The sequence below is a fragment of the Rutidosis leptorrhynchoides genome, chromosome 6, assembly GCF_046630445.1.
Source record: "Rutidosis leptorrhynchoides isolate AG116_Rl617_1_P2 chromosome 6, CSIRO_AGI_Rlap_v1, whole genome shotgun sequence".
Lineage (NCBI taxonomy): Eukaryota > Viridiplantae > Streptophyta > Magnoliopsida > Asterales > Asteraceae > Rutidosis > Rutidosis leptorrhynchoides.
The window spans coordinates 149815915-149841562 of NC_092338.1; the positions used below are offsets into that span (position 1 = coordinate 149815915).

Below are 25648 nucleotides of genomic sequence, written 5' to 3' on the forward strand. Positions count from 1 at the left end.
ACGACCCAGTGTATACGTATCTCAGTATTGATCACAACTCAAACTATATATATTTTGGAATCAACCTCAACCCTGTATAGCTAACTCCAACATTCACATATAGAGTGTCTATGGTTGTTCCGAAATATATATAGATGTGTCGACATGATAGGTCGAAACATTGTATACGTGTCTATGGTATCTCAAGATTACATAATATATAATACAAGTTGATTAAGTTATGGTTGGAATAGATTTGTTACCAATTTTCACGTAGCTAAAATGAGAAAAATTATCCAATCTTGTTTTACCCATAACTTCTTCATTTTAAATCCGTTTTGAGTGAATCAAATTGCTATGGTTTCATATTGAACTCTATTTTATGAATCTAAACAAAAAAAGTATAGGTTTCTAGTCGGAAAAATAAGTTACAAGTCGTTTTTGTAAAGGTAGTCATTTCAGTCGAAAGAACGACGTCTAGATGACCATTTTAGAAAACATACTTCCACTTTGAGTTTAACCATAATTTTTGGATATAGTTTCATGTTCATAATAAAAATCATTTTCTCAGAATAACAACTTTTAAATCAAAGTTTATCATAGTTTTTAATTAACTAACCCAAAACAGCCCGCGGTGTTACTACGACGGCGTAAATCCGGTTTTACGGTGTTTTTCGTGTTTCCAGGTTTTAAATCATTAAGTTAGCATATCATATAGATATAGAACATGTGTTTAGTTGATTTTAAAAGTCAAGTTAGAAGGATTAACTTTTGTTTGCGAACAAGTTTAGAATTAACTAAACTATGTTCTAGTGATTACAAGTTTAAACCTTCGAATAAGATAGCTTTATATGTATGAATCGAATGATGTTATGAACATCATTACTACCTTAAGTTCCTTGGATGAACCTACTGGAAAAGAGAAAAATGGATCTAGCTTCAATGGATCCTTGGATGGCTCAAAGTTCTTGAAGCAAAATCATGACACGAAAACAAGTTCAAGTAAGATCATCACTTGAAATAAGATTGTTATAGTTATAGAAATTGAACCAAAGTTTGAATATGATTATTACCTTGTATTAGAATGATAACCTACTGTAAGAAACAAAGATTTCTTGAGGTTGGATGATCACCTTACAAGATTGGAAGTGAGCTAGCAAACTTGAAAGTATTCTTGATTTTATGAAACTAGAACTTTTGGAATTTATGAAGAACACTTAGAACTTGAAGGTAGAACTTGAGAGAATTCAATTAGATGAAGAAAATTTAAGAATGAAAGTGTTTGTAGGTGTTTTTGGTCGTTGGTGTATGGATTAGATATAAAGGATATGTAATTTTGTTTTCATGTAAATAAGTCATGAATGATTACTCATATTTTTGTAATCTTATGAGATATTTCATGCTAGTTGCCAAATGATGGTTCCCACATGTGTTAGGTGACTCACATGGGCTGCTAAGAGCTGATCATTGGAGTGTATATACCAATAGTACATACATCTAAAAGCTGTGTATTGTACGAGTACGAATACGGGTGCATACGAGTAGAATTGTTGATGAAACTGAACGAGAATGTAATTGTAAGCATTTTTGTTAAGTAGAAGTATTTTGATAAGTGTATTGAAGTCTTTCAAAAGTGTATAAATACATATTAAAACACTACATGTATATACATTTTAACTGAGTCGTTAAGTCATCGTTAGTCGTTACATGTAAGTGTTGTTTTGAAACCTTTAGGTTAACGATCTTGTTAAATGTTGTTAACCCAATGTTTATAATAACAAAAGAGATTTTAAATTATTATATTATCATGATATTATGATGTACGAATATCTCTTAATATGATATATATACATTAAATGTCGTTACAACGATAAACGTTACATATATGTCTCGTTTCAAAATCATTAAGTTAGTAGTCTTGTTTTTACATATGTAGTTCATTGTTAATATAATTAATGATATGTTTACTTATCATAATATCATGTTAACTATATATATAACCATATATATGTCATCATATAGTTTTTTTTACAAGTTTTAACGTTCGTGAATCACCGGTCAACTTGGGTGGTCAATTGTCTATATGAAACCTATTTCAATTAATCAAGTCTTAACAAGTTTGATTGCTTAACATGTTGGAAACATTTAATCATGTAAACATCAATCTCAATTAATATATATAAACATGGAAAAGTTCGGGTCACTACAGTACCTACCCGTTAAATAAATTTCGTCCCGAAATTTTAAGCTGTTGAAGGTGTTGACGAATCTTCTGGAAATAGATGCGGGTATTTCTTCTTCATCTGATCTTCACGCTCCCAGGTGAACTCGGGTCCTCTACGAGCATTCCATCGAACCTTAACAATTGGTATCTTGTTTTGCTTAAGTCTTTTAACCTCACGATCCATTATTTCGACGGGTTCTTCGATGAATTGGAGTTTTTCGTTGATTTGGATTTCATCTAACGGAATAGTGAGATCTTCTTTAGCAAAACATTTCTTCAAATTCGAGACGTGGAAAGTGTTATGTACAGCCGCGAGTTGTTGAGGTAACTCAAGTCGGTAAGCTACTGGTCCGACACGATCAATAATCTTGAATGGTCCAATATACCTTGGATTTAATTTCCCTCGTTTACCAAATCGAACAACGCCTTTCCAAGGTGAAACTTTAAGCATGACCATCTCTCCAATTTCAAATTCTATATCTTTTCTTTTAATGTCAGCGTAGCTCTTTTGTCGACTTTGGGCGGTTTTCAACCGTTGTTGAATTTGGATGATCTTCTCGGTAGTTTCTTGTATAATCTCCGGACCCGTAATCTGTCTATCCCCCACCTCACTCCAACAAATCGGAGACCTGCACTTTCTACCATAAAGTGCTTCAAACGGCGCCATCTCAATGCTTGAATGGTAGCTGTTGTTGTAGGAAAATTCTGCTAACGGTAGATGTCGATCCCAACTGTTTCCGAAATCAATAACACATGCTCGTAGCATGTCTTCAAGCGTTTGTATCGTCCTTTCGCTCTGCCCATCAGTTTGTGGATGATAGGCAGTACTCATGTCTAGACGAGTTCCTAATGCTTGCTGTAATGTCTGCCAGAATCTTGAAATAAATCTGCCATCCCTATCAGAGATAATAGAGATTGGTATTCCATGTCTGGAGACGACTTCCTTCAAATACAGTCGTGCTAACTTCTCCATCTTGTCATCTTCTCTTATTGGTAGGAAGTGTGCTGATTTGGTGAGACGATCAACTATTACCCAAATAGTATCAAAACCACTTGCAGTCCTTGGCAATTTAGTGATGAAATCCATGGTAATGTTTTCCCATTTCCATTCCGGGATTTCGGGTTGTTGAAGTAGACCTGATGGTTTCTGATGCTCAGCTTTGACCTTAGAACATGTCAAACATTCTCCTACGTATTTAGCAACATCGGCTTTCATACCCGGCCACCAAAAATGTTTCTTGAGATCCTTGTACATCTTCCCCGTTCCAGGATGTATTGAGTATCTGGTTTTATGAGCTTCTCTAAGTACCATTTCTCTCTTATCTCCTAATTTTGGTACCCAAATCCTTTCAGCCCTATACCGGGTTCCGTCTTCCCGAATATTAAGATGCTTCTCCGATCCTTTGGGTATTTCATCCTTTAAATTTCCCTCTTTTAAAACTCCTTGTTGCGCCTCCTTTATTTGAGTAGTAATGTTATTATGAATCATTATATTCATAGATTTTACTCGAATGGGTTCTCTGTCCTTCCTGCTCAAGGCATCGGCTACCATATTTGCCTTCCCCGGGTGGTAACGAATCTCAAAGTCGTAATCATTCAATAATTCAATCCACCTACGCTGCCTCATATTCAGTTGTTTCTGATTAAATATGTGTTGAAGACTTTTGTGGTCGGTATATATAATACTTTTGACCCCATATAAGTAGTGCCTCCAAGTCTTTAATGCAAAAACAACCGCGCCTAATTCCAAATCATGCGTCGTATAATTTTGTTCGTGAATCTTCAATTGTCTAGACGCATAAGCAATCACCTTCGTTCGTTGCATTAATACACAACCGAGACCTTGCTTTGATGCATCACAATAAATCACAAAATCATCATTCCCTTCAGGCAATGACAATATAGGTGCCGTAGTTAGCTTTTTCTTCAATAACTGAAACGCTTTCTCTTGTTCATCATTCCATTCAAATTTCTTCCCTTTATGCGTTAATGCAGTCAAGGGTTTTGCTATTCTGGAAAAGTCTTGGATGAACCTTCTGTAGTAACCAGCTAGTCCTAAAAACTGGCGTATGTGTTTCGGAGTTTTCGGGGTTTCCCACTTTTCAACAGTTTCTATCTTTGCCGGATCCACCTTAATACCTTCTTTGTTCACTATGTGACCGAGGAATTGAACTTCTTCCAACCAAAATGCACACTTTGAAAACTTAGCGTACAATTTTTCCTTCCTCAATACTTCTAACACCTTTCTCAAATGTTCACCGTGTTCTTGGTCATTCTTTGAGTAAATAAGTATGTCATCAATGAAAACAATGACAAACTTGTCAAGGTATGGTCCACACACTCGGTTCATAAGGTCCATGAACACAGCTGGTGCATTAGTTAAACCAAACGGCATGACCATAAACTCGTAATGACCGTAACGTGTTCTGAAAGCAGTCTTTGGAATATCATCTTCTTTCACCCGCATTTGATGATACCCGGAACGTAAGTCAATCTTTGAATAAACAGACGAGCCTTGTAGTTGATCAAATAAGTCGTCGATTCTCGGTAGTGGGTAGCGGTTCTTGATGGTAAGTTTGTTCAACTCTCGGTAGTCGATACACAACCTGAATGTACCATCTTTCTTCTTGACAAACAAAACAGGAGCTCCCCACGGTGATGTGCTTGGTCGAATGAAACCACGCTCTAAAAGTTCTTGTAATTGGCTTTGCAGTTCTTTCATCTCGTTGGGTGCGAGTCTGTAAGGAGCACGAGCTATTGGTGCAGCTCCTGGTACAAGATCTATTTGAAATTCAACGGATCGATGTGGGGGTAATCCCGGTAATTCTTTCGGAAATACATCGGGAAATTCTTTTGCAATGGGAACATCATTGATGCTCTTTTCTTCAGTTTGTACTTTCTCGACGTGTGCTAGAACAGCAGAGCAACCTTTTCTTATTAGTTTTTGTGCCTTCAAATTACTAATAAGATGTAGCTTCGTGTTGCCCTTTTCTCCGTACACCATTAAGGGTTTTCCTTTTTCTCGTATAATGCGAATTGCATTTTTGTAACAAACGATCTCCGCTTTCACTTCTTTCAACCAGTCCATACCGATTATCACATCAAAACTCCCTAACTCTACTGGTATCAAATCAATCTTAAATGTTTCGCTAACCAGTTTAATTTCTCGATTCCGACATATATTATCTGCTGAAATTAATTTACCATTTGCTAATTCGAGTAAAAATTTACTATCCAAAGGCGTCAATGGACAACTTAATTTAGCACAAAAATCTCTACTCATATAGCTTCTATCCGCACCCGAATCAAATAAAACGTAAGCAGATTTATTGTCAATAAGAAACGTACCCGTAACAAGCTCCGGGTCTTCCTGTGCCTCTACCGCATTAATATTGAAAACTCTTCCACGGCCTTGTCCATTCGTGTTCTCCTGGTTCGGGCAATTTCTAATAATGTGGCCTGGTTTTCCACATTTATAACAAACTACATTGGCATAACTTGCTCCGACACTACTTGCTCCGCCATTACTCGTTCCGACACCATTTGTTCCTTTCGTTCTATTAACCCCTGGTCCGTAGACCTCACACTTCGCCGCGCTATGACCATTTCTTTTACACTTGTTGCAAAATTTGGTGCAGAACCCCGAGTGATTCTTTTCACACCTTTGGCATAGTTGCTTCTGATTGTTGTTGTTGTTGCGGTTATTATTGTTGTTGGGATGATTGTTGTAGTTGCTGTTGTTGTTGTTGTTGTTGTTGTTGTTGTTGGGCCGTTTGTTGTAGTTGCGATTGATGTTGCGATTGTTGGGATAATTGTTGCGATTATTGTTGTAATTGCTGTTGTTGTTGTATTGGTGATTCTTATCACCGTTTTCCTCCCACTTTCTTTTGACTTGCTTCACATTGGCCTCTTCAGCAGTCTGTTCTTTAATTCTTTCTTCAATCTGGTTCACTAGTTTGTGAGCCATTCTACATGCCTGTTGTATGGAGGCGGGCTCGTGTGAACTTATATCTTCTTGGATTCTTTCCGGTAATCCTTTCACAAACGCGTCGATCTTCTCTTCCTCATCTTCGAATGCTCCCGGACACAATAGGCACAATTCTGTGAATCGTCTTTCGTACGTGGTAATATCAAATCCTTGGGTTCGTAACCCTCTAAGTTCTGTCTTGAGCTTATTGACCTCGGTTCTGGGACGGTACTTCTCGTTCATCAAGTGCTTGAATGCTGACCACGGTAGTGCGTACGCATCATCTTGTCCCACTTGCTCTAGATAGGTATTCCACCATGTTAACGCAGAACCTGTGAAGGTATGCGTAGCGTACTTCACTTTGTCCTCTTCAGTACACTTACTTATGGCAAACACCGATTCAACCTTCTCGGTCCACCGTTTCAATCCGATCGGTCCTTCGGTTCCATCAAATTCCAAAGGTTTGCAGGCAGTGAATTCTTTGTAGGTGCATCCTACACGATTTCCTGTACTGCTAGATCCAAGGTTATTGTTGGTATGTAGTGCAGCCTGTACTGCGGCTATGTTTGAAGCTAGAAAAGTACGGAATTCCTCTTCATTCATATTCACGGTGTGTCGAGTAGTCGGTGCCATTTCCTTCAAAATAGTTAAATGGAACAAGTTAATCATACAGAATATTAAGAGTAGTTAATAGTATTTCGTAGCATAATATGAACTCATTTATAAAAGCTTTTTCTTCATATTAGCGTTTTATAAGTTTAAATTCGGGTAGTACCTACCCGTTAAGTTCATACTTAGTAGCTAATATACAATTCAACTACTACAATTCTATATGAAAAACTGATTGTAATAATATTTCGCGTTCAAACTTTTATACAATATTTTACAAACTTACAATACCGCTTATTTTACATAAAGCATGAAATATAGCACACAATAACTTTGATACAAGATAGTTGTGAAGACAATTCTAGCTAGTACACAAGTCGTTCGGCAAAGGCAATAAAGACACGTAATTCATACGTCCAGAAACAAGTCATGCATTCTGGTTTTACTAGGACTACTTCCCATCCTTGGTCTTGTGCAACATAACCGTTATGGCCGTTGATAAGACAGCGTGTTGTAACGTCATCAAAGGGACGAGGGTTACGTAATGTCCAACAGTCCCGTAATAATCTAAAAACCTCATTTCTTACCCCAATTACCGACTCCGTCACTTGTGGAAACGTTTTGTTTAATAGTTGTAGCCCGATGTTCTTGTTCTCACTTTGGTGAGAAGCGAACATTACTAATCCGTAAGCATAACATGCTTCTTTATGTTGCATGTTAGCCACTTTTTCTAAATCACGAAGTCCAATATTCGGATATATTGAGTCAAAATAATTTCTTAACCCGTTGCGTAAAATAGCATTTGGGTTCCCCGCAATATATGCGTCAAAGTAAACACATCGTAACTTATGGGTTTCCCAATGTGATATCCCCCATCTTTCAAACGAAAGTCTCTTATAAACCAAGACATTCTTGGAACGTTCTTCGAATGTCTTACAAACTGATCTCGCCTTAAATAGTTGTGCCGAAGAATTCTGGCCGACTCTAGACAAGATTTCATCAATCATGTCTCCGGGTAGGTCTCTTAAAATATTGGGTTGTCTATCCATTTTGTGTTTTTAAACTGTAAAATAGACAAGAGTTAGATTCATAAAAAAAATACTTATTAATACAAGCAATTTTTACATATATCACAAAGCATAAGAACACTATATTCCATATATTACACCACACGAATACAACTATCTTATTCCGACTCGCTCGTTTCTTCTTCTTCGGTTTTGGTTCGTTTTGCCAAGTTTCTAGGGATATATGATGTTCCCCTAATACGAGCCGTCGTTGTCCACATTGGTTTAGAAAAACCTGGTGGTTTAGAGGTTCCCGGGTCATTGTTACAACTTAAGGACTTCGGGGGTTGACGATACATATAAAGTTCATCGGGGTTGGAATTAGATTTCTCTATTTTTATGCCCTTTCCCTTATTATTTTCTTTTGCCTTTTTAAATTCAGTTGGGGTAATTTCTATAACATCATCGGAATTCTCGTCGGAATCCGATTCATCGGAGAATTGGTAATCCTCCCAATATTTTGCTTCCTTGGCGGAAACACCATTGACCATAATTAACTTTGGTCGGTTGGTTGAGGATTTTCTTTTACTTAACCGTTTTATTATTTCCCCCACCGGTTCTATTTCTTCATCCGGTTCCGATTCTTCTTCCGGTTCCGATTCTTCTTCTGGTTCCGACTCTTCTTCCGGTTCCTCTTCGGGAACTTGTGAATCAGTCCACAAATCATTCCAATTTACATTTGACTCTTCATTATTATTAGGTGAGTCAATGGGACTTGTTCTAGAGGTAGACATCTATCACATAATATCAAACACGTTAAGAGATTAATATATCACATAATATTCATATGTTAAAAATATATAGTTTCCAACAAAAATGTTAAGCAATCATTTTTAAAGAAAACACGGTCGAAGTCCAGACTCACTAATGCATCCTAACAAACTCGATAAGACACACTAATGCAAATTTTCTGGTTCTCTAAGACCAACGCTCTGATACCAACTGAAATGTCCCGTTCTTATTGATTAAAAACGTTCCATATTAATTGATTTCGTTGCGAGGTTTTGACCTCTATATGAGACGTTTTTCAAAGACTGCATTCATTTTTAAACAAACCATAACCTTTATTTCATCAATAAAGGTTTAAAAAGCTTTACGTAGATTATCAAATAATGATAATCTAAAATATCCTGTTTACACACGACCATTACATAATGGTTTACAATACAAATATGTTACAACAAAATAAGTTTCTTGAATGCAGTTTTTACACAATATCATACAAGCATGGACTCCAAATCTTGTCCTTATTTAAGTATGCGACAGCGGAAGCTCTTAATAATCACCTGAGAATAAACATGCTTAAAACGTCAACAAAAATGTTGGTGAGTTATAGGTTTAACCTATATATATCAAATCGTAACAATAGACCACAAGATTTCATATTTCAATACACATCCCATACATAGAGATAAAAATCATTCATATGGTGAACACCTGGTAACCGACAATAACAAGATGCATATATAAGAATATCCCCATCATTCCGGGACACCCTTCGGATATGATATAAATTTCGAAGTACTAAAGCATCCGGTACTTTGGATGGGGTTTGTTAGGCCCAATAGATCTATCTTTAGGATTCGCGTCAATTAGGGTGTCTGTTCCCTAATTCTTAGATTACCAGACTTAATAAAAAGGGGCATATTCGATTTCGATAATTCAACCATAGAATGTAGTTTCACGTACTTGTGTCTATTTTGTAAATCATTTATAAAACCTGCATGTATTCTCATCCCAAAAATATTAGATTTTAAAAGTGGGACTATAACTCACTTTCACAGATTTTTACTTCGTCGGGAAGTAAGACTTGGCCACTGGTTGATTCACGAACCTATAACAATATATACATATATATATCAAAGTATGTTCAAAATATATTTACAACACTTTTAATATATTTTGATGTTTTAAGTTTATTAAGTCAGCTGTCCTCGTTAGTAACCTACAACTAGTTGTCCACAGTTAGATGTACAGAAATAAATCGATAAATATTATCTTGAATCAATCCACGACCCAGTGTATACGTATCTCAGTATTGATCACAACTCAAACTATATATATTTTGGAATCAACCTCAACCCTGTATAGCTAACTCCAACATTCACATATAGAGTGTCTATGGTTGTTCCGAAATATATATAGATGTGTCGACATGATAGGTCGAAACATTGTATACGTGTCTATGGTATCTCAAGATTACATAATATATAATACAAGTTGATTAAGTTATGGTTGGAATAGATTTGTTACCAATTTTCACGTAGCTAAAATGAGAAAAATTATCCAATCTTGTTTTACCCATAACTTCTTCATTTTAAATCCGTTTTGAGTGAATCAAATTGCTATGGTTTCATATTGAACTCTATTTTATGAATCTAAACAAAAAAAGTATAGGTTTCTAGTCGGAAAAATAAGTTACAAGTCGTTTTTGTAAAGGTAGTCATTTCAGTCGAAAGAACGACGTCTAGATGACCATTTTAGAAAACATACTTCCACTTTGAGTTTAACCATAATTTTTGGATATAGTTTCATGTTCATAATAAAAATCATTTTCTCAGAATAACAACTTTTAAATCAAAGTTTATCATAGTTTTTAATTAACTAACCCAAAACAGCCCGCGGTGTTACTACGACGGCGTAAATCCGGTTTTACGGTGTTTTTCGTGTTTCCAGGTTTTAAATCATTAAGTTAGCATATCATATAGATATAGAACATGTGTTTAGTTGATTTTAAAAGTCAAGTTAGAAGGATTAACTTTTGTTTGCGAACAAGTTTAGAATTAACTAAACTATGTTCTAGTGATTACAAGTTTAAACCTTCGAATAAGATAGCTTTATATGTATGAATCGAATGATGTTATGAACATCATTACTACCTTAAGTTCCTTGGATGAACCTACTGGAAAAGAGAAAAATGGATCTAGCTTCAATGGATCCTTGGATGGCTCAAAGTTCTTGAAGCAAAATCATGACACGAAAACAAGTTCAAGTAAGATCATCACTTGAAATAAGATTGTTATAGTTATAGAAATTGAACCAAAGTTTGAATATGATTATTACCTTGTATTAGAATGATAACCTACTGTAAGAAACAAAGATTTCTTGAGGTTGGATGATCACCTTACAAGATTGGAAGTGAGCTAGCAAACTTGAAAGTATTCTTGATTTTATGAAACTAGAACTTTTAGAATTTATGAAGAACACTTAGAACTTGAAGGTAGAACTTGAGAGAATTCAATTAGATGAAGAAAATTTAAGAATGAAAGTGTTTGTAGGTGTTTTTGGTCGTTGGTGTATGGATTAGATATAAAGGATATGTAATTTTGTTTTCATGTAAATAAGTCATGAATGATTACTCATATTTTTGTAATCTTATGAGATATTTCATGCTAGTTGCCAAATGATGGTTCCCACATGTGTTAGGTGACTCACATGGGCTGCTAAGAGCTGATCATTGGAGTGTATATACCAATAGTACATACATCTAAAAGCTGTGTATTGTACGAGTACGAATACGGGTGCATACGAGTAGAATTGTTGATGAAACTGAACGAGAATGTAATTGTAAGCATTTTTGTTAAGTAGAAGTATTTTGATAAGTGTATTGAAGTCTTTCAAAAGTGTATAAATACATATTAAAACACTACATGTATATACATTTTAACTGAGTCGTTAAGTCATCGTTAGTCGTTACATGTAAGTGTTGTTTTGAAACCTTTAGGTTAACGATCTTGTTAAATGTTGTTAACCCAATGTTTATAATAACAAAAGAGATTTTAAATTATTATATTATCATGATATTATGATGTACGAATATCTCTTAATATGATATATATACATTAAATGTCGTTACAACGATAAACGTTACATATATGTCTCGTTTCAAAATCATTAAGTTAGTAGTCTTGTTTTTACATATGTAGTTCATTGTTAATATAATTAATGATATGTTTACTTATCATAATATCATGTTAACTATATATATAACCATATATATGTCATCATATAGTTTTTTTTACAAGTTTTAACGTTCGTGAATCACCGGTCAACTTGGGTGGTCAATTGTCTATATGAAACCTATTTCAATTAATCAAGTCTTAACAAGTTTGATTGCTTAACATGTTGGAAACATTTAATCATGTAAACATCAATCTCAATTAATATATATAAACATGGAAAAGTTCGGGTCACTACACTACTGACTCTCATCCGGAAGCATATGGATCTTTCCACCGGACGCCCGACTTATCACTCTGATTTGCAAATGATCGAGGATATTCACAGCTTTTTCGCTCTCTTGGAAAGAGATAATTTCGAAAGCACACCAGACAGACTAGTGATTTACGTAACAATTGATCACCATGCTGATCTGATTGTCAAAGAGTTACGAGACGCTGTTACGGAAGAAGCAAGATGAAACAATCCGTTCTCTCATCTTGAACCAGATCGAGTCAACATTGCCACCTATGTTATGAAGCAGCTATCACGTATCTTCCACGAATCCACAGATCTAAGTTTCACATTTAAAGCTGGATGTCGGGAGATATATTAAAAAACGGTGACATTAATGCTCGGATCAGGATTGCTGTTCCCTTCTTTTCAACTTCGTCTGTTAACTAATCTGTGCAAAGCTACAGACTCTTACTGTGGAGATCACCGTTCCGAAGACTTCGAGATTCTAAAGATACAGTTTCTGACATTGTTTGAAGACCTCCGAAATGAGCATCCCATCAGAGAAACAATCACCACCAGCACTGTTTCTATGATTGACATTCATGGACAACCAGCAGAGCCGTGGATCATATTCTCATCGGACTTCAAGACTTATCAAGAGCCAAAACTGCACACTACTTATCTTTCAGAAGATCTTCAAGAGAAGTACCAGATATGCTACCACTATTGGTCCGACACTTTCTCAGGATTTATCCGCCAAGACTCACATTCCATCGAGAAGACCAAGATCATAACCATCAGTGAGAAATGTTTTCTTTTTAAAGCATCACTACGGTCGAGCCAACGTCCTTAAACAAAAGCGCTTCTCGGGAGGCAACCCATGCAATAAAGTAGAGTAGAAGAATAAAGGATGACAAATGAGCCAATAAAGATGCAAGGATTGGAAGCCAGCCGCATCTGCTAGGGGTATTTCTTTCTTTTCGCTACTAGCTCAAGATTTAAACTATGCCACATCCTAGCTTATCATTAAGTGTGGGATAACACCCGATTAAAACACTAGACAAATACTCTCAAATCTTCAACTAAAACTCCTAAGTGTGGGATACACTATGAACATTGAGGACAATGTTCGTCTAAGTGTGGGATGTTGGTATAACCTTTTTATGCTGTATTAAAATAACCCATTACGAAGATTCCAAGTCCTTAAGCCAAATTTCAAAATTTTTGCAAAAGAAACCCTTTTCGAAAAAGTATTTTTGAAAACCTAAAACGTTTGTCAATAAAAATAAGGCTTAAGTAAGGTGAAAATCTTGTTAGGTTGAACCAAATCTCTAATAGAGCATTGCATGACTAAGGCATTATCGACCTAAATTGATTATGGTGAGGCACCCCAAATAAGACCAGCATTCATCTTTAATGCTTCACTATTTTCCGTTACGAGTGCCGATGTCTGTGCTCAGAATCAGAACTTGCTTTAGATCTACATCTCCAAGTAGCGAAACGTGATTCGGTTGTAATTAAGAGAGCTAGCCATTTGTCAAAAATAAGCCTTCCGCACCTCCACTACTTCTACTCCACCACCACATCCACATCATCTTTACTATTTACTCGAAAAATCCAGAAAACGAGATTCCTTCCGAAAACCCGATGTTATAAACCTCTCAAGTATCATGGCAAAAGGTCTTGAAAAAGTTTACCGATAAAAAGTTTCTCGAGATGAAGTCTCTTAAAAAAAAAAAATTTGGTTCTGGGAAAAAAGAGAGCAGAACTTAATAAGAGAAATGCGGAAGAAAACTCGACCAAAAATGATTATCAAATGAAGAAAAGTTCAAAAGTGCTTCTCAAAATACTTCAGCACTCCTATCTATCCGAATAAAAGTCTGTATAAAGACTACATTACCCTTTTATCTCACCCCTCAAAAACAACTTCACTACCACTCCAAAATTTCTTTTCCATCATTGACAAATACAGCTGAGATTACTACCGTTCTCGCATTAGCAGCAAGGATTTGAGTCTTTATCAAGCCTATGACGATGGGTGCAGCATGACTGGCTATGAGTGTATTCATTTCTTAGATCTATAGGGAACCCTAAACACTTGAGTGATTTGAGTGACCCGTGAAAGCTAGCATATGTCATGTAACCTCCTCGCATGCTTGCAGAGATAATTTCAATCCTAACATAGATGACTCACATTATCTTTTTGCTCTTATAATAAAAGCAAACCGCTTAGGCTATTAGAAAAGAAACGCTGAAAAGATTCTTAAGGAAATGAGAGTTTGCTTGAGGACAAGCAAAGTCTAAGTGTGAGATATTTGATATCGGCTAAAAAGTCACGTTTTCACCCCGGTATTAAGGCCCAAAAACAAGAAAGATTCGAACTTTGTCGGCAAAATACCCACTTCGTCGGTTAGAATTGAAGAACAAGTAATTACGAAGACGGTGCAAAAAGAATCAAGAGAATCAGAGCTAAAACGAAGATTCTAGAGCGAAAACGGTGAAAGACAAGAAATCAAGTTACGATCCAGTGAATCAAGGCTGACCAGGCACAAAAACGGCCTACCATACGGCTTGCCAGTATGGAAAACGGCCTGCCAAATGGTCAGGCAAACGGGCTCGATAAACGGCTTGTCTAGCAAACGGCATGCCAAATACGGCCTGCCAAACGGCCTGCCAAACGGCTTTTCAGCCTTTGTAGGCAAAATTCCTGTTTATTTAAAGGATCTTTGTCATTCATTCCAACACACACTTCAATTCACTTCTTTCTCTCGCTTGTACAATATTAGTCATACTCTCAAGGCCTTCGACTCCGTGCGGGAAACCTAGTACCCGGAGAAGAATGCCGAAGATTGTATTAGGAGCGGTCTGGAGTCTTGAAGTTGTCACTATTGTATTCAGTACTCGTTGAATCTACTGGTACTTCCATCCCTTATCTTTATATAATGTCTTCTGTCATTATGATATGTGATATTGTTGCCATGATTAGCGAGTAATTATCTTTAGTGTATGCTATGATGTAAGCAGTTATAATGCCGAAATAATATTATGGTTTGTGTATGCTGTTCAAATGCTTTCCGATTATGCTTTAAACACAATCGCTTTTCCAACTAATAGAACGTAGTTATAGGCTCTGTTATTGGGAAGTCGCGAACCCCGATTCAAAGTACATTTTCTGTGTCACCCCTTGGTAAGAGAAGTCTATTGGATACAACGTAAGATTGACTGAGGCACACCGGTTGTAGTAAGTCTATCAAGATTTGGATTCCGACTGGGGACTCTTTCGTAGTGAAACATCTGACTAGACCCTTAGTACATTGTCGGTCCCATACCATGCTAGTGTAGTCACCAAGCATATAAACTTCATATGTACACGCTGAAGCACAACTGTTGTTGTAAGCTGTACCTCTGCTAAGTAAGGCCATGAAACCCGGTTAGTGTTGACCAGTACACTGCACCATAACGCGGTCTCAAGCATTGCCCCCCGCTTGAGGGATTCTTAGTTAATTAAAGAACTGTTTGTTTAGACACATAAAGGATTGGACCGTTAGGATAACCGAACGTGTTCATGGAAGTCTGCTTGACTTGGCCATGGTGTTCTTTATGGTTGAACTCTTTTAAGGGCCTAACTATCTTTTAAAACCAATCATTAACGAAAGCATTGAAACACATCACGTCTCTCGGATATGGTAAACCATGTATTCTATTATGCTTAAGAAATTTTAGACCATTGTGGAATGTTAATACATCACCCAACCGAGTCACTCAATTGGATGAGCTGTGTGAACGTGTATGCCTATAGTCAGACTGCACGGGCGTCGGGGGTAAGGGACGTTGATGTCTATTCAAAATCTTCAAGCCTAACGCAGTTCCCAGTGACATGTCTTATGACATGGGCGTTTAGGACCAGTGTAATGAATACAAGGCCTCTGCCTATTCATGAGCCAACATTCCATAATCTCGGCAGAATAACTGATGAAGTCATAGTATGCACTCACTTTAACCTTATCTGAATTACGAATTTTATCGCATTTACTTTATCTGTCTTATAAATTAGAAAATCCCAAATAGGTAATCACTACTCCGTCTTAACTATCTTAGGCTTAAATATAGGTTCAATTCTACTGATATCTCAAAAATACGACTCTACGTCATACTTCCCTTACTTATAAGGAGTAATAAGATTTAGGCCTCACTAAATATAAATTTAAAACAGTACCCCTCCCTCGAGTGGCTGATCCTGGCGCGCCGTGGCCCGACGACACCACGCGAATAAAAACCGTCCGTTTCGTCCATATCAGCGAGAAAATCAAAAAGAATCCATGCAATGGAAACTTGCCATGAAGTAAGAAATGGGGTCACTTGAGAAGAATAAAACATGGTCACTAGTGAAGTTACCTCATGATAAAAGGGCGTTGCAAAGCAAATGGGTGTATAGAATCAAGAATGAGTTGGATGGCAAGAAAAGGTACAAGGCTCGGTTGGTGGTCAAAGGCTTTCAACAAAAGGAAGGAGTTGATTACAGCGAGATTTTTTCACCGGTAGTTAAAATGACTACTATTCGGTTGGTACTTGCTATAGTTGCATCCGAGGACTTACATCTTGAGCAACTAGATGTGAAGACCGCATTCTTACACGGAGATCTTCATGAAGAGATCTATATGAAGCAACCCGAAGGCTTTGAAAGGGTAAAGAGAAGTGAGTTTGTAAGCTAAAGAAAAGTTTGTATGGATTGAAGCAAGCACCTCGACAATGGTACTTAAAGTTTGATGAGTTTATGAAGAAGATTGATTTCTTAAGATGTGAAGCAAATCATTGTTGCTACTTGAAGAAATTCAAGTCTTCTTATATCATCTTGTTATTGTATGTTGATGATATGTTGATTGTGGGTTCTAACATGTCCGAAATCAACAAGTTGAAGAGATTACTTTCCCATGAATTCGAGATGAAAGACCTTGGTGGAGCTAGGCAAATACATTGGATGAGTATTGTGGGTGATCGTGTGAAAGGAACTCTATACTTGTCTCAAACTAAATACATTGAGAAAGTAGTAGAGAGATTCAACATGGAGAATTCAAAGGCTCGTTCTATGCCTTTGGGTAGCTCGATAAGGTTATCGAAACGTCAATCACCTAGAACGGAATAAGACAAAGCGGAGATGGAGAAGGTTTCGTATGCATCGGTTGTGGGTAGTGTTATATATGCCATGGTTTGTATGAGACCGGATATTGCCCATGCGGTGGGGGTAGTAAGCCGTTATATGTCTAAACCGGGGAAAGAGCATTGGGAAGCGGTCAAATGGTTGCTTCGTTACTTGAAATGTACTTCTAATATGGGATTGTGTTTTACTAAAAACAATGTCATACTTAGAGGTTATGCGGATGGTAATTTGGGTGGATGTGATGATTCGGGGAAAAGCACTACGGGTTATGTGTTCACATTAGGAAAGACGGCGATTAGTTGGATGTCTCGACTACAAAGAAGTGTTGCTTTATCAACAACAGAGGCCGAATACATGGCTATTGCGGAAGTTACTAAAGAGCTTGTGTGGTTGAAGGACTTCTTGAGTGAGTTGGGTAAAAGACAAGACTACTGTGTCTTGTATTGTGATAATCAAAGTGCGGTTAATCTTGGGAAGAATCCGGTGTTTCATAGTCGTACGAAACACATCAAGTTAAGGTATCATTTCATTCGACATCATATAAGAGATGGTACTTTAATTTTGAAGAAAGTCCTTGGTTCGAAGAATCCCGCGGATATGTGTACTAAGGTGGTGACGAAGGACAAGTTGAGGTTTTGCATAGCCTCAACCGGTCTTCTCATGAATTGATGGGAGAAGATGACCTACTAGAGAGATAGAGAGTTGATGTTCGAGTCTAACAAGAGGAGTTGAAGACCTTGTATCGAAAGTCTACTCATCCGACGTATGTGTTGAGTGTGCGTGTTCCAAACGGCGTTTTGGCGGTATGAATGGTGGTTTGACAATCTTGGTTAGCGTTGAGTTGAAGAAGATTGGGTTTTGTTAAAGTCTCCTTCAAGTGGGAGATTGTTAGATGTGTGAAGTTGATTAAACAAAAAAAGGAAACAAGGTAATATTAACTTGGAGATCAAGTCAAAGCTTTGAGATCAAGTCAAAGCTTGGAGAACAAGTCAAGTTTGGAGAATAAGTTTTACTTAAGGAACAAGGAGTTGATATTTATGAAATGTTTCTTGTACTTGAAGGCCAAGTTAAACTTGTGCAACAAGGTTTTAAGCTTAATGCTTCTCTATAAATAGACCCATAATCTCATTGTAACTCATCACAAGTTCTATCAATAAAATCTCTCCAGTTTGGTCCGTGAATAAAAGTAATCAACCATTGATTACATATAACCACGTTAAATCATTGTGTTCTTAATTTTCTAGTTTATTGTCTTCGTTTGTCTATAGTGGGTTGGGTAATCTTTGGGAATTACCCTTATTGTTGGGTCCTAAATCCTAACAAGTAATCCTAATTTTTAATCAATATATACGGGATGTATATGTATGTAGTGTATATACACGTATATTAATCTTTTGATTGATTAATTCATGGTTTTACATTGTGATTAATAGTAAAATAAGAAACTCGAACCCTTAAATTTTTGTTTATCAATGGTACAAATATAAGTTTAATTTTTTGGTTGTTGTTAATTTTGATGCAAAGTAATGATCTTTAATGGTGATTACCTTTGAAGTATTCAAATTTTGAGTTAGGCAAACAAGATTTGTGTGATCTCACACGAATTATTAGAAGACTCAAAAAAGATATTCTAGTCATAATTCTTAAGTCGCACAAATTCTAGAGTTTCAGTTCATGTTATTTTTTTTTTATCTCATCTTAAAATCATACAGATTCAAAGATTACATTACTTCAAAATTGCTAGACTGAAAATATAGAGCTTAGAAAGGATAAAAACCATTCATTATGGTAGTGAGATAAGCATTGTTGATGTTTTTCTTTCATTTTTATCGATCTTACTCATTTGCATTGGGTGTTCTATCAAATTCAAAAACATCAGTGAAATTCATCATTCAAACCAAGACATGAAATAAAAATTACAGTAGTATGCAAATCTTTAAGTGAAAAAAGATGAGTACCTGATGCAAGTCTGCAACTAAATTTGTACTTGTCATTTCATCAAATATTTGGCGTGCATTAAACATTGATATCTGCTAAATTCATATCCAAGTGAAATCAAAAACTCGCTCGTGAAACAATTTAGTTCATTTGCAAGACATTGTGAGACTTTTATTTAGTCAAGTCAACACCTTCTACAAAACTAAAACCAAGTATTAATAAAAATTGCATATGTCTTGATAATCGATTTTACAGGAACATACCATCATAAACATTTGGTTTTACCATTTGCCCTATTTTTAAAACCTAATTTAACATATTCTATTAGACAAAAGTGAAACCTGGCAAGAATCATAATCATGAGATATATATTAAAAAATTAGAAAAACTAATTCTATTAGACAAAAGTGAAACCTGGCAAGAATCATAATCATGAGATATATATTAAAAAATTAGAAAAACTAACATGTTACGAAGATTATGGCAAATAGCGAATGATCAAGAACTAGATAAGAAACGGCCTGTGCGTTGCGGCGGACACGTTTTTGTTCGCTTTTCATATAGTTGAATAGATAGATTGTTTTCTAGTTTAAAAACTTGTTGTACTTTTATAGTATATTTTTTGAATTTTTTTTTTTTTTAAAAAATGTAAGAATATATAATGAAATTGAAAATTAACAAAAATAACCGATACAATATAATATTCAAACTAAAACAAACGACTAGACATCAAAATCAATAATGAGTGAAGTTATATCTTGACCTGTTTAGTCAAAAAAATGTTCGGAATATCTAAATGGACTATATTTAAAATTATTTGGTATTTTACTTTTGAATTAATAAAACAGTAAATGTTAAAAACTATTTTTAAATAAAAATTCAAACATTTCTGAGTCAATAGATACAATATATTTTTGAACCGAAAAGAACAATGCATCGTAGAATTCAAATAGCTCAGATTTATACTTCATTGTCTCAATTTAAACATTCATATTTTTGTATGTCGCAAAATAAGTGTTCATTTTCACCTTCACTTCAGTTAATAATCATGAATCATGAATGGTTTAAGTGACAAACAAATAAAAAAAATTATTAACTAAGAACAATACAATACAATACAATACAATGTACTAGTAATTAATTGTATTTTAATAGCGTAATTTAGTGGACATTTTGTCTGAGATGGACAAAATAATACGTAGTAGATACTCTTTGTACCAACTACAAAATAATATCAAGCCTGTCACCAACGTGTTCATATGTAAACGTATTTTAATTTAACTTTGTTGAAAAATTGGTTTAAACCAATTTTTTACTCGTGTATAGGTATAGCTTACTGGTGATAGCTAGCTAGTGTTACACACAAAAACAAACATGTTGATATTAGTTAATTAATTGGTGTTTTGTTGATGGGTTCTCTTCAAACCATGGGCCGTCAAAAGAAAAGGCTAACGAAAGCTATATACAACTTGCCTGACTTGCTATAGACAACTTGCATGACTAATTACGTTAGTTCGTGTCTTTTTCGATAACGACAAGTGATTATCTGTCCGGTATCTTTCATATTCTCCTTTTTTTTTTTCCCTTATTTTTTTTTTGAGTTCGGGTTTCATGTATTTCCTTATCTCTGAATATGGTTTGTGGTGTGGGTTAGCCGTTGAACTCGAGCCTTCGTTGTGATGGACGTCGATTTGGTGAAGATCGGCGAATGGGGATTTCGATCGGTGTTGTCAAGTGCTAGTTTGTTCGATTGTCGTCATCACTTGTTTGATGCAGTGGCGGATCTAGGAACTATAGTCACGGGTGTCACTAGTTAAAAACTCAAAAAATTTACACTATCCAATGATATCACCTAAAAATATTTACACTTTCTAATAATATCACTAGTTAAAAGTTTAAAAAATTTGTCACTGCATCGCGTATTTCAGTAGTAGCTCGTGCTACCACTAGATCTATGGTAAATCCGCCCTTGGTTTGATGTATTTAATGATTTGCATCAGTTTGCTAGAAGTGTATCGATACATTTGGATTAAAATAGTTAGTTTGTGGAATGGGAAGTTTGTTGTAATTGATATATTATTAGATAAGTTGTGTAGCTAAGAGCACCGGGTGTCGTACCCAAGAACCACCGTTTTTGTTGTTCGACGCCGGGACGGGGTGGCCAACGACACCGCGTCGACATCTTTGGCCGGTGTCGTTGGTCTACCGTCGAGTAAAACCATAAAATCGTCGTTGGTCTACTGTCGAATTTACTGTTAATTTTTAAATTTTTTACCGTTATTAATTAGAATTTTAATTTTATTTTCTTTTTAATTAAATTTTCACACTTAAATAAAAACATAAAACATTTCATATTTCTACACACATTCACTCTCACTAAAATATATTTTATACACACGTTTACTATAATAAAAAGGCTTCAAAGATATCCTGTTTACTAAAATTGTTACTTACGCTCATCCGGTGATATTTTACTGACGATATGAAGGAACGCTATGGTGGTATGAAACATATGTTAGATGTTATTGTTACCGGCTTTAATTTATTTACTTTGAAAGATTAATTTTGACGAAACGTTGATTGCGAGACATCTGAGTTTACGTATTGGGATGGAGACTCGAAGGTGTTCGAGTTGCTCAAGAACGATGATAAATGGGTTGAAATACTCGGGAAAACAATAATACGCTCGACACGATTGTGTTGTATGCTTAGAATATTTGGGACGAACTTCCTCAAGAGAGTAGTGATAATGGATTCGTGAGCGATAACACAATCGGGACAATAACATAATTTGGAAATTTATTTAATTTTACGTAATCGTGTTTTTAGTTTATGTAAACGTATTTTTTTTACGTAATCTTATTTTTTAATATATTTAATTTTCTATTAATGCAATGTTTTAATTGTAGTTTAAGTATTAATTTTATTTTATAGAATATAAATTAAATAAACATAAAATGTAAAAAGTTAATTGAAACGGACACTAAACCACACATCCAATTTCTATCTCCTTAGTCAATTTCAGTGTCTTAAATGCACACTGAACGACACTTCGTCTTCTATTCTAATAGACTATAGGATCTTGTCAACTTTAACAATTTAAGATCTTCTAACAGGATAATTTATATTTCTGTTTTCAACATAAAAATGAGCGTAAGGTGTGTTTGATTGTTAGTTAATTGAATAATTCACCACTGAATGTTGAACTATCAACATTTAGTGCGTTTGTTATTGCGTATTGAGATAAAATGATGTTAACTGTTAAACAATCTTTGTTGAACCATTTAGAGTTTAAATACTCTTTTAGCCGCCATTCAGCACATCAATTCATTTAATTTCCTCCTTAAATTATATTTTAAACACTTATCAAACACTTCTTTTATTTAATTCATTTATTTAAAAGATTAATGTATTAATATTATGTAAATCATGAAATTCATTTAAAATAATTATCAGACATGTTATTCTCGTACAAACTAAGCTCACTTAGAACGTTTAATGCCTCTTTCTTAAACTTGATCCCTAAAATGAAATGCCCGACCGATCTAGGTGACTACCGGCCAATCACTTTCATTGGCAGCCTGTTTCTCGCAATCCGGTTCATTTCGGTTATATCTCAACTTGTCGGCTGCGAACAAACCACCTCTAGAAAAGGGTGATACATCATGGATGAGGTTCTAATAGCTAACTAAATTGTCGAAGATATAAAGTCACACAAATCAAAAGCCTAGTTTTCAAGGCAGACTTCGAAAAATCTTTTGATAGTATTAACTGGAGCAATCTCCTAGAGGTTTTGAAAATAACGGGTGTCGAAAATAGATGGATATCTTGGATCGAAACATGCCTCAAATCAGCATTCGTTTCTATATTGGTCAACGGGTCTCTCACCAAAGTATTTACGTTACAAGGGCAGGGGGAGACAATGAGATCAGCTTTCCCCTTATTTATTCATTTTGGCTATTGAACGACTTAGCCTCTTAACCAAATGTGTTATTGATAAACGAAATTTTAAAAGTGTTGAGGTCGGGTTGGATAAAGTTGTAGTTTCTCATCTACAATATGCAAATGATACTATTCTTTTTGGAAAATGGAGTCGAAGTAATATCGTGAACCTCACGAAACTACTTAAATGTTTCGAGAAAATTTCGAGAATAAAGGTGAATCTGTCGAAAAGTTGTCTCCTCGAGGTAGGTGTTAGCAAAGCAGATTTAGACTCGACTGCATTGGTTATTGGGTGCAAATCATACTCGTTTCCCATGGACTACCTCGGCCTCCCGATCGGGAAAAAAATGAAAATGTTAAAAGGCTGATAACCGTTTACCGAGAAAGTTAGGGGATGATTAACCGATTGAAAATCAAAATCGATGTCCTTTGGTGATCGACCCACATGGTAAAATCAGTTCTAAGTAGTCTGCCACTATATACATTCTCCCTATTCCGTGCTCCTTCGTGTGTCAACAACCTACTGGTAGGTGTGAGACATAATTTCTTTGGGGCGAGTTGGGTGAGTCTAATAAAATGTTCTGGGTGAGTTGGAAAAGTATACTTTCACCGTACGAAAATTGGGGGGGGGGGGGGATGGGGTGTTAAACATTGGTTCCCTTACAGAAAAAAATATTACTTTAGTGGAAAAATGGTGGTGGTGATTTCGGACAAAAAACAATACTTTTTGGAGCAAATTATTCAAAGCATTTACGGTCAGGAGGGGGGTTGGGATTCAGTAGTGTTGCATCTTCAACAAACAATAGAGTTGTATGGCACGATGTGCAATAACTAGATCCTTATTTAAGGAAAATGAACATAACTTCTCTACATCTTTTGTCAAAAAGTTAGCAGTGGAGGGTACTTTATTTGGAAAGATCCTTGGCTTGATAATCAATTGATATGTGAGAAATTTGAAACTTTTTGGGCTAGAAAACAACGAAGATGCTCTTGTTTCGGATCGAGTTGTGTTCAATGATTTTGCTCGTGTGCTGAATTTCAATGGGTAATGACACTAACGGGCGAACCGCTGATGAAATGACTCAATTGAGAGATAGCGTGCTTGCTTTTGTTACTTCAAATTGTGAAAGAGATTTGTGGTTTTGGACTTTACATGCTAGTGAGATATACACTTAAAAACTATTCGCTGATATCCTAAACAATGCAATTCTCCAGAATTCATATCTACCTTCAGCTACCATACTAAACAATTTAATTCCTGAGAAAATTGAGCTCTTCGTTAGGACGGCGAAACTAAAAAGACTACCGGTATGTATTGAACTAGACAAACGTGGGACCGATCTTGATACTATCGTATGTCCTCCAGTTTGTGGTGATGCTACTAAAACGATCGAACATATCCACTTATCATGCCCGTTCGCAAAGATTTATGGGATCGTATTACTCGTTGGTGGAATCTAGGCAACACACAGCTACCAAGCATCGATGGCATGTTTCAAGGACATAACCAGCTTAATGCGTCTAACTCGTTCTCGAAACTATGGCAAGAAATATAGTGGATCGGTGGATATTTTGTTTAAAAAAACCAGAACATGAAAGTCTTCAAGAAGAAAAATTGGAACGACCCCATGACGGTCAATGAAATACAAGTTAAAAGCTTCCTTTGGATATCTTCGCAGATAAAGAATGTGCAATTAGAGTGGAATCAATGGCTCCTCAATCCTAGTACTTTCGATGACCATGGCTAGAATAATACTCTGTATCGTCCATGTTTTGTTATCATGGTCTTTTGTGTTTCGAGGGTGTAATTTTGATCCTTCTTATTGTTGGAGCTAATTTGTAAGACCCGAATAATTATTGTACAGTGGTGTAAATAGGGTACTTGAAGTGTAGAAAATTTTGTGCTGTTAAACAGAGGTCAGAGCCTGTCCAGACCAGGGTGCGCTCAGCGCACACTTAAGGGTGCGCGTGGTGCACTGCTACTGTAGCCGGATTCTGTTTCCTTTAATTGATATTTTGAAGGGCTTTTTGGTAAATTCACTTAGGGACGAGTTAAAGGCCACAAGATCAGTTAGTGGAGGGTCATAACTCCACTATCACCTACCTTTATCCATTCCACTTAAATTCTATAGAGAGAGAAGTGTTCTTAAGTGAGAAAGCTCAAATCAAAAAGGAAGAAGTTGATTTCGGGCCAAATCACGTGTATTAAAGTTGTTCATATAATCACTAGCTACGTTGTGATTGTGGTGGTAAGCTCTAATCTTGATTTCCTTATTTTAATTTGTTTAAGGGTTAGGGTTTGGGTTAGTGATGAACATAAAACCCATATTGGTGATTTTGGGTGTTCTTGGGTAAGTTTGGGTCATGAGGACTTAAAGATGAGTAACCTAGGGTTTTGAAATGTTAAATTGTGTATATGGGTCTTAAATGTTAGTAAATCTCTAGCACACTTAGTGGTTAAAGTGAATGGGTGTATATGGGTATGATAGTGACCCAAATGAGTGTGTTAACTGAAAGGACCCGTTCATATGCATTATAAACGATTCATAATAGTTGATTTCATCTCGAGGTACTTGACCTCTATATGA

General features: G+C 35.9%; 1 long non-coding RNA gene across 1 annotated transcript in view; it reads right to left on the bottom strand.

The window, feature by feature from the left end:
- The window catches only part of LOC139851603 (uncharacterized), a 64579-nt gene extending 44899 nt beyond the window's left edge, over positions 1 to 19680 (bottom strand). Inside the window, exons 1-2 of the long non-coding RNA XR_011760667.1 lie at positions 19585 to 19680; positions 19139 to 19210 (exon numbers count right to left, since the gene is read on the bottom strand). This is a non-coding gene — a long non-coding RNA (uncharacterized lncRNA). The remainder of the gene's footprint in view (positions 1 to 19138; positions 19211 to 19584) is intronic.
- Between the last annotated feature and the right edge of the window lie 5968 nt (positions 19681 to 25648).